The 13,495-nt window shown below is 44.1% G+C and overlaps 1 protein-coding gene across 6 annotated transcripts in view; it reads left to right on the top strand.

Annotated features, from left to right (window-relative positions):
• The first annotated feature begins 7,954 nt into the window (after positions 1 to 7,954).
• cut (homeobox protein, cut) overlaps positions 7,955 to 13,495 on the top strand; it is a 128,398-nt gene continuing 122,857 nt past the window's right edge. For all 6 annotated transcript variants that reach the window (XM_043418845.1, XM_043418850.1, XM_043418846.1 and 3 more), the window contains exon 1: positions 7,955 to 8,446. The gene's annotated coding sequence lies outside the window, so the exon portion shown is untranslated. The remainder of the gene's footprint in view (positions 8,447 to 13,495) is intronic.

Below are 13,495 nucleotides of genomic sequence, written 5' to 3'. Positions count from 1 at the left end.
AAATTTCTAATTATCTAGTGCTTGTGTCATTCGGCGAGTGCTTCACTCGCGTCGATGGTATAATCGGCCGAGAAATATAATGAATTTACCAACGAAAAAGAGGACGAGAGAATTTCATTGAACGCGCTACAACCGCGTAGAATAAAACGGATGTAAAAACGTTCATCGTGCGCGCGCGCGCGCGATCCCATAAATTGAATGTGCCAAATAAACATTCCCCGAAACGTCAAATAAATGTAAATCGACCGGTGACATTCCATTTTTCCGCGATATTTCGTGGCTCTCCATGGAGCTCGCGTTTAAGCGCCTTTTCATACCCGATCGTGAAACTTGGCGATTAGCGTTGAAAAGTTCGCGGTTATCGTTCCAAAGCGGGACACCCTCGATTTCGTAATTCGAAAAAATTCGTTTAATTCGAGTAGTTGGCGCGCATTGTGCTTCTGCTCCCATCGCTCGATGCTGTGCGTTGCGCACGTCCAGCTATTATACCTTGCTGATCCAGTGGCATCATTCGTCCTGTATACGTACGCGCAGCAGCGACGCAAATGTATCCGTAAGACGAATACGCGTGCAAATAAACATTGTGTAAAAATCCGTATAGATGTACAAAGCACTGGTAAATGAGAAGGCTCCCATAGACAGAGCTCCGCGCACGGAGTCGTCTGTGCTCCGTCCTTTGTGTCGAAGCCTTCGACACATTGATACAACCGTGGCGTCCGTAGCCGCTGGCAGTCGCCTCGTGGCTCGAGCCGCTAGCGATTGTTTTGCAATGTTGCTGAAATAATTGCTCGAAAACGCTTGAGCGTGCCGCGCGGCTCGAGAACGAGAAAGAGAGAGGGACCGACTGGCAAAACGAGAAAGAAAAGCGGGGGAGGAGGGATGCAGTTGCCACTGCAGCGCGCACTCGTGCGCTCGTGTGTACCTGAGAATTCTCGCATGCACACGAATATCGCTACGTATGAGGATGTACTGTGTATGGCACACAGACGTGTGCTGTGCATACGTCGGAAGGCTCTAGCATATACCGTAGCGATGGCCGCCGAGAGATAGGTGCTAAATTCCTCTTTGCTCTGAATTAATCTCGGCGGGAATGTGACTCCCACCTCGAGCCGACATGCACACTGTACTCTGTATATTTACTGGTCTGCTTATGTACTGTACACCTATGTCCATGTGTAGCTCTCATCTCTCTCGCTTGTTCCACTCTCCGCAGTCGAGTCGGCCTCCTCTCTCTGGCTCTTTCCGCCATCACGCTAGAATCGGAGCGGACACCTGAGGGTAAGCCCTCCGCGTGTGGGGCTCGTGTGTTTGTCGGCGAGCGCGTGTGCGTCGAAGTTTTCAGGCCTGACGCTCGGGACGACGACAGAAGCGTTGGGTCGCAGTCGAAGAGGTTTCGAACCGTTGCTTTTTTTCTTTCATTCACTTCGTCGAGGGTTTCGCCAATAAATAGTGAAATATTTAACGGATATTGCAAGTTCTGATAACTTCTCGCGGTTGAAGATTACTCAACGGCTCGGGCGGTTGATGCTTGAATGGCTATTTTATTTATTTACGGTCTCGATCTTACGTAACTTCCTTTCGGTACGATCGTATTTCACTTATTATTTGTATATTTAGTTGTTTATATTGCTGCGCGGAGAATTCGGAGTCAGCAGAAACGAAGTATCGATCAATTGCGCATCGTAATCGAAATCCGGATTGGCGACTGGGAGTGAGTCCGATGAAGACTCCGCGAAATTCGAATCGACAGTTTTCTCAGAAATGCTCGCACTCACATTTGCCATCGCCGCCCGCGGGGCAACCGAAACGCCGCAATTCTCAAATCTTCAATCGTCAAGATCGATTAAACAGATAATTATTGTGATTGTTGCATTGTTTTGGGACTTCAACTAAATAACGACAATATATCCTTTGTTTTCGATAAGCAATCGACGCGGTGGAACGCACGAACGGTCAAACGAAATTGACGCAGTGAAACGCACCGCTCAAGCACACTCATTTTCGCTCGTTTCGACCGTTTTGATTTCCACGTCCTTTTCATCGGTGAATTGGTAGATTTTCCTTTTTACTACGTTTCAGCGTTATTGGATTTTCGTATTCGATCGAATCTACGGAGCAGAAAGATCGCTTTGTTTCCCCTCGTTACATCGATATTCCGGAAAAATATTTCGAAATCATTCGACATTTAACGCATCGTTTGTCATTTTTGATTGTTACGTACAATTGGAATTATAACAATGATGATAACAATAATTTGCGTATAAATGAACTCAAAATTATACATTCGTTGAAACGCACTGAGCGTTGCAAAATAAAATAAAAATATCACGTATCTCTTTCGGATGTTGGCATACGATTATTATTGTTTTCATTTATACGCACTGATTCCGCACGAAAAATCCATGAAAATGAGCGCGAACGTCGTCCGCAATCGCGCGAGTTTATGCCCAAATTTTGTTTTAATTCTCGCTTCGCTTCTGACAAAACAGTCGTACTGTATTTTTGTATGCTTGACTTACGGATAATCGGGCGCATCGAAATCGAAAGTCTCGCGTACAAGTGAAATATTAATCTGCCGTTTCTTAATTCACGAAGCCGACGAATGATTTGTGAAGATTCGAAGTGCAGAAAATCCGCGGTATCCGGTCGGACGAGCTTGACGCAAAATCGATAATAATTCGCTTCGACATAAGTGACTTTCTACTTTTATTTCAAAAGCTTCCATCAGCACCTGGGAAAACGAAGGGATCGATGATCCAACACTGGAAGTTCACGGATTATCAAAATCTACGGAGCGTCATCGAGGGGCAATGAACGACCGGAAATCGAGCACTCGAATACGAAAATTAACTGAAAATTTATTCATTTCAGACAAAAAAAAGTACCTTCTCATACGATAAAGCACTGAATTAATTGAATAAATAGAAATTATCGTCCGGTTGAACATTCGTCGAAATGTCATTTTACAGCTTACGAATAATTGAGTTATATCCGAAAGACAGTTATTAACTATAGCTAGAAAGAGTCGCCGTCAGAAGAGTGAAAAAGCGCTGTTCAAACATTCAATTCAAATTTTTCCATCAATTAATATTAGTTTTTTTAAAAATACATCGCCGTTAACAGAGACTCGTTCGTCTCAGAATATATACATGAGGCAAAAACCTCGAGAGATAAATGAGTAAATGATGAATCGCGATGTCACTCTCGCGAGTCGATCATCCCGGTTGCATCGAATTAGCTGTCACACCGGTACGAAATTCGGAGGAGATATCTCCCGAATTGTCAGGTTTCAAGTTGCTAATAAAGTTGAAATATAAAATTTCCTATCTATTTCGATACGACGACAGCTTTCTCTATGGATACAGACGAAACGTGAGTGTTCAACGGAAAATAGCGATCGCTCTATTGCTCTCGCGGTGCAAATGTGAGCGTTAATTGATTCCCTGGCTCAAAAGGATCCATAAATGTCTGACGATGAGCCAAAAATATAACTGATTCGAGCAATCGGAAATAGCGACGAAATCGAGTCGCAGGAGGGAAATTTTATTCCAAAATTTGAGATCTTTAACGCTTTTTTTACGTAGAATCATACGAGAAATTTGTGCACCTGTGGATTCTGGAAAAGAAGATAAATCGAAGGAACTTTTGATAGAACGTCAAAACTTCGCTTCAGATTTCGAGGGATCGAAAAAGTGACGCGATAACGTCATAAAAACTGATGTGCAGAACTTAACGGCACGAGGAATAAGACGATAATAAAATATTGGAAGGAAAAGAGAGTGGGAGGAGGGAAGAAGGAAGCATCCAAAGTACGTCGAGAGGCACTCGTTACCTTGAATTCCGAGAATCTAGAGTGCCATATATCCCTTGTAATCGTCTATTCCCTCTATGACTCGACGACGGTTTCGTGTGTCACACGTAAGGCGAAATACGATCGCATGGACGTCCTGGAGGCCTAGATTGCGACTCTTTAAGATCGGGGAGCCAAGAATAAGAGCGCATGCAAAAGCTCGCAGTTCGAAACAACGAATGTGATTGCGGTGCAAAAGTGTAGAATCGTGGTCGGATATGGAAGCGTATCGATCGAAAGGGCCAGCGATGGAAATGAAAACATTGGAAAAAGCGATTTCGTCTTTGCAGGAGCAGACCCAAAAATGCAATCGTTGGTATGCGGATTTTCGATGAATCCAAATTCTGAGAGTCATTTAACGAATTTAATTTCGATACTGCTATTGTACGAGGAGGATTATCGAGTCATGAAATCACACATTTATGAAATTATTTTCGTAGATAAGTAAACAAGAGTGTGTCACGATTCGACACGTGTAAGGGAAAAATTGAGAGGTATGAGGCCAGTATTATTTGCAAAGTCGAGTCGGAGTCACGTGCGTATTTACGTACACGAGTATTCGTTCGCTTTTATCGGAAAATCGTAGTCGTTATTGTGTTCTCGAGACAGGGGCATTAAAAACGTGAAAATAGAAGAAAAAAAATAGTAACAATGGGTAATTAGCGAAGTGTAAAACGGTGAAACGACCACGAGCTCGACAACGCGCAAAGATTTCAATTTCACCATAATAACGGCTGCGTTTGTGCCAATGCGTGTGCGCGTGTTTGTGTGTGTTCGAAGAAAAAGCATGCTTTAAATAAGCGTTCTACAAATGCATATCTCATTGCCGGAAGCAGCGCACTCGGAGTCGATTGTTTATTATTATGTCTGAAAATGACGAAGGGAGCAGACTGCGTAATTGTAAGAAAAATTGTCACTCTGAGAAAATCGACTTAATCTCGAACGTTATTTCGCACCTGCGGCTTCGTTTCTCCTCTCAACGTTCCCGGATTACGCCACAGACGAAAATTTTCTTCGTAATAGAGACATTAGACAATTTATTTCGTATGTTTTCAGGTTACGGTACCGTCAGTCGAATATCGCGTGTCCAAAAAAAAATGGGATTCGCCCTTATCCCTGCAGGCACGCGATCCTCCATGCTGCGTACGTCATTTTAATGAAATGATTCATTTCTAGTTCGAAGTAACGAAAAAGTATGAAAAAACGATGATTTTTGGAAATAATTTTGAGCCTCTCGAGCATTTCGAGGGGGAGGCGAAGAACATGAGAAAACGAGGACGTTAAATTCTGCAGGTTAATCGAAATTGAATGATTAACGATTCCTCCACATCAGAAATGAGCTTTCTCTCGACGGGGAGAAAAGCTGCTGGGATAATACACTTTTATTCGAGTCTGTTTCACCATTCGCGTCTCTCTCCCTTTGGTATTTACCCTGCGCAATCGCTCTGTTTCCCTATGCCAGCGGTAAAAGCAGCAACAGCGGCAGGAAGTCGGTACTTGGTCGGAAAATCTCAGGAAACCGGAAGTCCCGCGCCGTTTGCATTCCCGTCTCCTCATCTTCGCTCCCTCGCTTTCGTCATGCCGCGGCATCGCTATTTCTCTCTTTCGCTCCCTCGCCCGCGCAGTCTGCTCTCGCTGAACGCGAGGCGCGAGATAGATCTGAGCGGAGGAGGTTTGGAAGAAGCGAAGTCTTATCGACTGAGCGGTAAGAGCCGCGCGACGGTGACAGGTGTCACACGAAGATAAGAAAGCCCGCGATCGTCTTGGAAAAAAATAAACACATTTTTGTGCATCCGGTTTCACACGTCCATAAAATCGGTAAGGAACGATCGTTTTTACCGAGAAACGAGGATTTTTTTACATTTTTTATCGCGATCAAAATGACGATTGTGGCTCGAATTGAGGCCCGTTGAAAATCGCACGGTATCGCGCACGTTTTTCACGTCCGAGCTGCACACTCACCTTGAACAAAGTGAAAGAGAAAAAAATTGGAGAAATGATTTATTTATTGGACTCACTTTGGAAAGTTTCGAAATGTAAAATAAATCGCGGAAGGCCGTTGGGGGAGCATCGACGAGGAAGGGAGACACCATGCGTATATAGCGGGAATTGTAGAGTATGCTGGAAGTGGGGAAAACAGAGGGTCAAACCTGCGCCCAAGTTCACCCCTTGCTGGCGCATGCTCTCGCCAAACCCCTTCCACTTGGCGCGCGCCGCTCTCTCGCTCTCTCTCTCTCTCTCTCTCTCCCTCTCTTTCGTTCTCATCCGCTGCTCCAGCAGCGGCATTCTCGAATCTCTCGCCCACCTCTTCGCTTCCTGAGGTTTGACTCCCACGATACTCCCGGCAAAAAGATCCCCCGGCTACTTTCCTATTCAAATATCTATGCCTATACTTACGTTTTTCAAAAACTTTATTTATCCCACACTTCGATACTCCGATGAATCTCCCCTCAAAATACCTCCCTGCTTTCTGTCCCTCTTCATGAATTTTTATTCCCGATCAAATGCTCATCCATCATGACATTTTTCAAGCCTTACCTCGAGCTTCCACCACTCAGAACGTACCTTTATTCAACCCTTCCCCCACTCGGCCTCGGCACCATGGGAAATTCGATCTCGCATAAGATTCATTATCATTTTCCTTTTCATGCTCCATTATTTTCAATACTTTTTTCTGTTCCAACTCTGTTTCCTCTTCAATTCAAAATCGCCATCGCTGTGAAACGCTTTCGGGTAAACTCGCAGTTTTACGAGGCTCCGGAAATCGATAGAGTTTCGTTAAACGTTGCAGCGACTTTCCATGAAATTTGTTTTCACGTAATCGCTCATATTTTTCAAATCGAAAAAATGCACTTTTTCTTTCTCACTCTTCCAACAAATCGTCAAATTTCATCTCCTCCGAATGATTCTCCCAACGTTCCGCGACTGTGCGCAAAGACATTTTTGCCAAATAATGAAAAATGATATTTTCGGTAAATTTCGAAGAAAAAAAAAAAAAAAAGAAAAAAAGAAAAATAGCTAAAATATAAATAAAAAGCCATTTGAATAATTCGACGATTTTGTAAACTGCGTTTTTTAATAATGATAAATGAGCATTTTTCCGTGACTGAAAAAACGAAAAAATGAAAAAATCTAATGACAAAGCTGAGAACTGGCGGTAGAGAAACGAAGAAAATTGAACTCACGTAAATACGGAGCGTACGCAGTAGTCCGATGATAAAGTGTACCCTTCTTTCCGATCAGGCCGTTGAAGTCACCGATACTTCCGATAAATACGGGTGGGGGTTGCAGCATCCCCGATAGGGTTTAGGATCGCCTCCCCCACCGGGGCTTCGTTCACTGAGAAAGGAGGAAAAGCGAGCAGGCGACAGTGTCGGGGGATAGGAATTGAGAGAGAAATTGTTGGAGGGCGATAAAGAGCGAGAAAGAGAGAGGGAAAGTGCCTTCGGATCTGCCGAGTGGTTGGTCGCGGTGGTGGGGATGAGGGTGCGACCGAGAGGGAGAGAGAGAGAGAGAGAGAGAGAAAGCGTGAGAGATCACCCCCGCGTTCCACAGCATCGAGAGTTTCAAGCGTAGTTTCACCGCGAGACGGCGCCACTCTACGGCGGCGAAACGCCTCTCTAGCCGAATAAATTTTGACACGACTTTCATCCCGGCAAGAACGATTCTCATACTTTACCGAAGGAACGATTTCAAGCGATCCATTTCGCAGTTGAAACATTGATAAAAAAACTGAAGAATCGGCGTTTGCGAACCGATTTTTTCTGCCCTTCCGTCACCGCGAATTCGCAATCCGTCCGAACCCTCGATCTTCCCGCTGATTCCCGGGACTTTTAACCAAACTAGCAAAAAAGTTGGAAAAGCGATCAATTTAAACGATTGATTTATCCCGCGACAGCGCCGATAATTAGTTGAGCTGACAATAATTTTACGGGGGTTAAAAAGTGCGTGTGGCGTCTGCACACACGGCAGGCTCGCTGCTGGCTGTGTGCTTCGGCGGATATGCCTTGGGTTTTGGCGTATCGCGAGGGATGACCGAGAGAGCGCGCGCCGCCGAGGGCTGCGGAGTACGAGCGCTCGAGTTAGTCTTGGCCAGAACACAGGCCTAGAAGGATCGGAGCGAGCGACGCGCACGCATTTCATGCGCCGCGTCATCGTGATTTAAAGAGAACGTAGATTATCGTACAACATCAAACGTTACGATTGAACTTACGTAAACATACGTACATATAAATAAACAAATTCTTTATATCATTATATATACACGCGTATATATAAGCGTACTGATAAATCAATTGAAATATTGAAAATAAATAAAAATATTCGTATCGTAATAGAACGGTTTTAGGATCCATAGAAAATAGTGTTCTCGTCGTCGTTATTTGTTCCATCGACAACGTGGCTCTTTCACCGCAATTTATTCATTTTAACGAGCCCAACACAAAAACGCTTCCACACACGACACCTTGACAAGTGCGCGCGTGTTATTATTTTTATTTTGTGGGTGAAAAGTTGGTGTCAGTGACCTATAATCGTACTATGTATGTTTGTTGGAAAGAGTCCGCTGAGACACTTGCATATATTCGCTTGTGAAACGTACGTATATATGTGTATTCTATGTATGCTATATACGTTGGGGGATGGACGATTAGCGGAGCTATGTGTTCGCAATTGAGTGTTTATTTTGAAGAATTACCTGCCAAAATTGGCCTTCTCGAGTCTCCGTGAAACTTTGTTTCTTAGGATCTTTCATTAGTCTCGATCTTTTTCTCTTCGAGGCCTTTCGAAAATGTGCGACGATTATCGAGTTTTCATTGCGAATGTTAATTCTCCTCTCGGATCTCATTGCCGAGAGTAAAAACGATGAAACGTTTCGTCATGTAGGAGTTACGATTTCATTGCTCCGCGGATCAAGTTTTCGTGAACGTCAGAGAGTCGGGGGTGAAGAAAATTATGAAGAGAGGAAAAAACGTTTTAGGAAGGATCGAGGATTAGGAAATATGAAGATTCTGGAGATTCGTTAACCGTCGGAAATGTAGCGAATGGTTACGAAAAAAAGACAAGCTGAAGGGATCGAATGAATATTCTTTATTCGACACTCCCGAATCCACCAACATTATTCCCACTAGTTTTGCTATTTCATTCGCGAGATAAATGGACACGAAGTCTGCACGTACTCGATCAAAAGTATTTCCGGAATCCGTGACACACATACGCGAGCGTTCAGTTTAACGTTGTTTCAAAGTTGCTTCGTTTGTGGCGAGAATTACGAGCGATTTGGCCAAGTTACGCGACAATCCAAAGGCACGAATTTACAAACCGGTGTCAGCGAGAGACGTTAGAATAACTGGACAAGTGTTTCGTTTCATTTCGTTCCTATATTTTTCCCTCCCCTCAAAAGAGTCAAGAATTGCGTAGTTCGATCGTATCGAAGCTAAAGGAAGGTTCGATACTTCGGGCCCAATGGCACAAAATATAATGAACGCGAGAAAGAGGAAAAAAAAATTTTAAACAGAAAGAATTATTTCGTGTAATTAAATTTTTCTCGACTCCAAACATTTTTAGTCACCGCGAAATAATTTTATTTGTTTTTTTCAAATTAGAATATGCAAACTCATGAAAACGTAAGCCGGTCAGTCGGGCAAGTTCAGACGTACTACGCGACAGTTCGAGCGTAAAAAATTCGACAAACACTCGGAATTTATTTTCCGCGATTTTGAGTCGCGCGTGCCGAGTCGCAAACGTTCGGCAAAATCGAAACAATCGACAAACGGACTTTTCCCTTGAAAAAATAGAATCCGAGTGATGGGCCTCGCGTGATTTTCGTTCTCACGCACTTTCCGCCATCACAAAAAACAATGCAGGATGAGTGAGGGGGGATTGAAAAGAGGAATAAATAAGTTGAAAATTCGAAGCGATAAGGTACGAGAAAGATCAGCATCTTTCTCGGGGCTTCGCTCCACGGTATGATTGCAAGCCCGATGGACCGATCTTCGTGTTTCCTCTGCGGGCATTCTCTATCTTATCCGGTGTAAAAATTCGCTTACGAAGAAAGAGAAGAAGTCGGATAGATATAAAGAGATAAATAAAAGAGAAAAAAACGTGACCGTGTTAGTCCACATGTCTTTATACGTGGATAGATATATACATAATTTGTAACATAAATATGTACGTACGTGTGTGTGTGTGTGTGTGTAAGTCTATCACGTTTGTAAAGAGACGTCCCTGAGCGAGGCTCTTGAACTTGCAAGTCCTCGGACGAGCAGCGCATCATTCGTGTCCGCCCCGAGATATTGTTACAATCGCGAGGAAGAGACAGAGACAGATATACGAATGCTTAGTTTTGTTTGCTCATTCCGAGTGTCGGAGAGAGATGGAACGCTCAAAGTCTCGCGTACGAAACACAAAGTTCCCTTCTAACTTGCCATCCGAGAGAGCCGAGGAGCGGGAGAGAGAGAAAGGAAGAAAAAGAGACTTTATCACGCATTCTGTGCTATTGAGTAGCGTGTGACCAGGGCGAAAACGATTCTCGTTGCTGTCACTAGCTAAATTCCTTTACGGGATGTAAGAAATTAAATAGGGGCGGCTTATGATAGCGAGCGTATTCGCGACACCTCGGGAGAGAGCTTTTCGAACTTTATCGTGTGTACGGCGATTTTTTAATGGAGACGAGACGAAGCGGTTGAAGCGAGTGACGTTGGAGAAAAATTCAATAAATTTCTTCGAAGTCTTATTAAACGTCATTCGTCTCGTTAGCGATGATCAATATTCTTGGAAACTTTCGTAGGCTCAATTCGCGCTTTGTCACGAAGTTTCTTACGTGATTTTTCGCTTGGTTTCAAATTATTTGGAGGAGTGAGTTTGAGGCTGGAAGGAGTTAATGAAAATATGGGAAATGAATATTGGCCGAAATTCGGTGATGGAAAATCCTCGGTGTTTTTCACGTCGTTCCAAGCGTTCTGGAATAACCGTGATTCTTGTTCCGGAAAGAAAATTCGACGCTGGCGAGTTTAATTAAACGAGTAAACACAAAAATATTTGTATATTAAACATTCGTTGCTTTCGAACGAGTCGCAAACACGAAAAGCGTTTCTTACCGAGCACAGCCATCTCATAAGTATAATTGCACACTGAATACTTCAGCGTGAACGTGTCTTCCGGAGATAATTACGATACTTTTCACCAGCTCTAGATCCGAATTGGCTTTCGTCACACGGGGAATTCATCGACATTAGAAAACATCGTGGCCCAACGAGCTGAAACGAAAGAAAATAAAAACGAGTTGAGAAAACGGTCGAAAGACTGTTACGGAAAACCTGGAAATTTTTCTCCACATTCCCGTGATCGAATCCACTCCAAAATCCTCCAAAATTACGTGCGAGTTTTACTGAAATAGTCAGATTCCAAATTTTTATTATTCCCGAAAAAAAAATAAAAAATGAGCAATCAAGAGAATGCAGATTGTTTTTTTGTTTTCGTATTAATTTCGTCACACGCGATTAGACACCTAGGACGTGAAGTCTATTAACGGAAGCTCATATACATATCAAGCTCTCTCTGGCGGGTGTCCGAGCGACGACACACTAATCCTGTCTCTCGCCTTCTCTCTCCCTCTCTTTTCCGTCTGCGTAAACCCACGAGTTTGCAACCGTTTGATAGTAACGTACCGGCGAAACGGTGCTCTCCGTCTCTTTCGCTCTCGCTCGTATCCGCGTGTTGACAGAACCAGTCGACGAAGTCTCCCCGAGACTTTTGGTCCAGGCTGCGTGTATCACGAGAAAATAATTCGCACTCGTGGTGCCGACGATTATTGTCGAACTCACCCAAGGAGCTTTCATCAGCGATAATTTAACCGAGTTGAATCGCCTCGAGGGGATCGAACAACGCGCGCAATGCGATTGTAATTGTTTCCGCATTAAATTTACCCTCGATTATAATAAAACGATGGAGAAGTGCGTTATCGTGCACTTTTTGTCAATCACGATAAAAAGTCCTCGAGGAAAGCGCATGACCCGGTTGAAAAAAGGTTGCCTCCGACACCCCCCACGATGACGACGACGACGACGACTCTCGATAAGTGTGTTTGAAATTTCGCGGCGGCAAAGCACTCCAAGGGGTGCGCAACTTGGAATAATTATATTCGTTGAAAACTCTCTCGCGGACTCGAGCTCTCCTGTTGTCGAGTGATTCGCACTCGAAGGAAAGGGGAGGGCTTGAGAAGAAGGGATGGGACAGTCCTGTCAAGGGGATGAATTCCTGAGTGCATCAGCGGCCGCTGTTTATCCACGGATTTTCATAGAATCAGTCTTTTTATGCGAGCTCATAGAACATTTTTTCTAAGGAGAAAAGAAAAGATCGCAGAGTCGAATTCTGTTCTTCGGCGGGGCTCGGAGCCTCATCGACATCTTGAGAAATTGATTTTCGCCTCATCCCTTTCACTGACTCTCGACAGTTTCTCCCGTTCGAGTTTGTTTGAACGCGCAAATAAGTACAGAGCACTCGTAATGTGTGAGACAACTCGCCCCTCCGAGCGAAGGGGCAGGGGCGGGATCGTCTCTACACCGCGCCATCGGACTAACCCTTTCACCGAGCTATTATCCGCACGCGTGTACTCTTAGCCTATTTTTTTATTTATGGCGAAGGGTGTAACGCTGACGCTGCCCTAGCGAGACTCGCTGCACCAAGCAAACTTTGTCGACGTAAATATACACGCGCACCGACACACCGCGGTTCACGCACCTCTCGCGACGACGTAAACTTCGACAAACGTTCTCGCCTCTCCCCGTCTCGATTTCCGAGCACACTCTCGTCCTTCGACTCTCGTTTGCTCGGATCTCTCATCAACGACGATTGATTTTAAAATACAGTCGAAAGAAGCAACGGGGAAAAGAAAATGCACGCGGCGAACAAAGTCTTTGACGAAGTTTTAGAAAAGTTTGAAATTTTCCGATAAATTGGGCTCTCGAATTCTGCAAACTTCTGAAAACTGTGACAAACGAAAGCTGGGAGAGAAAAAGATCGAGGGCAAATGGGCAATCCGTGAACAATAGCTCTGCTTATCAGTTATAATTTAAATTTAAGTTATGAGAATTACACAAGGTGCGAGATATGAGACTGAGGATGACGCTGAAGTTTGCAACGTTCGAGTCCAACCGAAACGATCTAAAAACTCTCGAATAATTTCGGTGAATCTCCACCAATCTTGTTCCCCGCCGAATTCGCAATTCGTAGTTTTCCAAGCTGCGCCAAAGATTCGTGAAATAAATAATTGCGGCGAATGAAAAATCATTTTTTCGTTCTATTCGTTGGAAACTTCAGTGTCATAGACCGAGGGAATTGTGAAAACGAGATAAATTAGCCAATCGCTACTATTTTTATTCGCTGAACCGTCAAAAGTGTGACCTTCCTCGACCTCGGGAATCGTAACTCGCGAGGTTGGATCGTAGCATCGAATTGATTCTGTTCAGAAGCACCGGGATTCTCGGGGAGTGTGTTGCTCTCAAAGAAATAAATGCGTTCTCAACTAAAGTGCAATTGGAAAAACGTTAACGCGAAGAATAGATAAATCGATTCGGCTTTTGAGGCGGCGTTAACGACGATATTGAGTAGATGAGGAAACTCGGACGTGGGAGGTCGTCATTGATA

Source organism: Venturia canescens, chromosome 5 (genome assembly GCF_019457755.1).
Source record: "Venturia canescens isolate UGA chromosome 5, ASM1945775v1, whole genome shotgun sequence".
Lineage (NCBI taxonomy): Eukaryota > Metazoa > Arthropoda > Insecta > Hymenoptera > Ichneumonidae > Venturia > Venturia canescens.
Note: the sequence above shows the minus strand (reverse complement) of the source record. Positions and strands in the feature narration are given on the sequence as shown.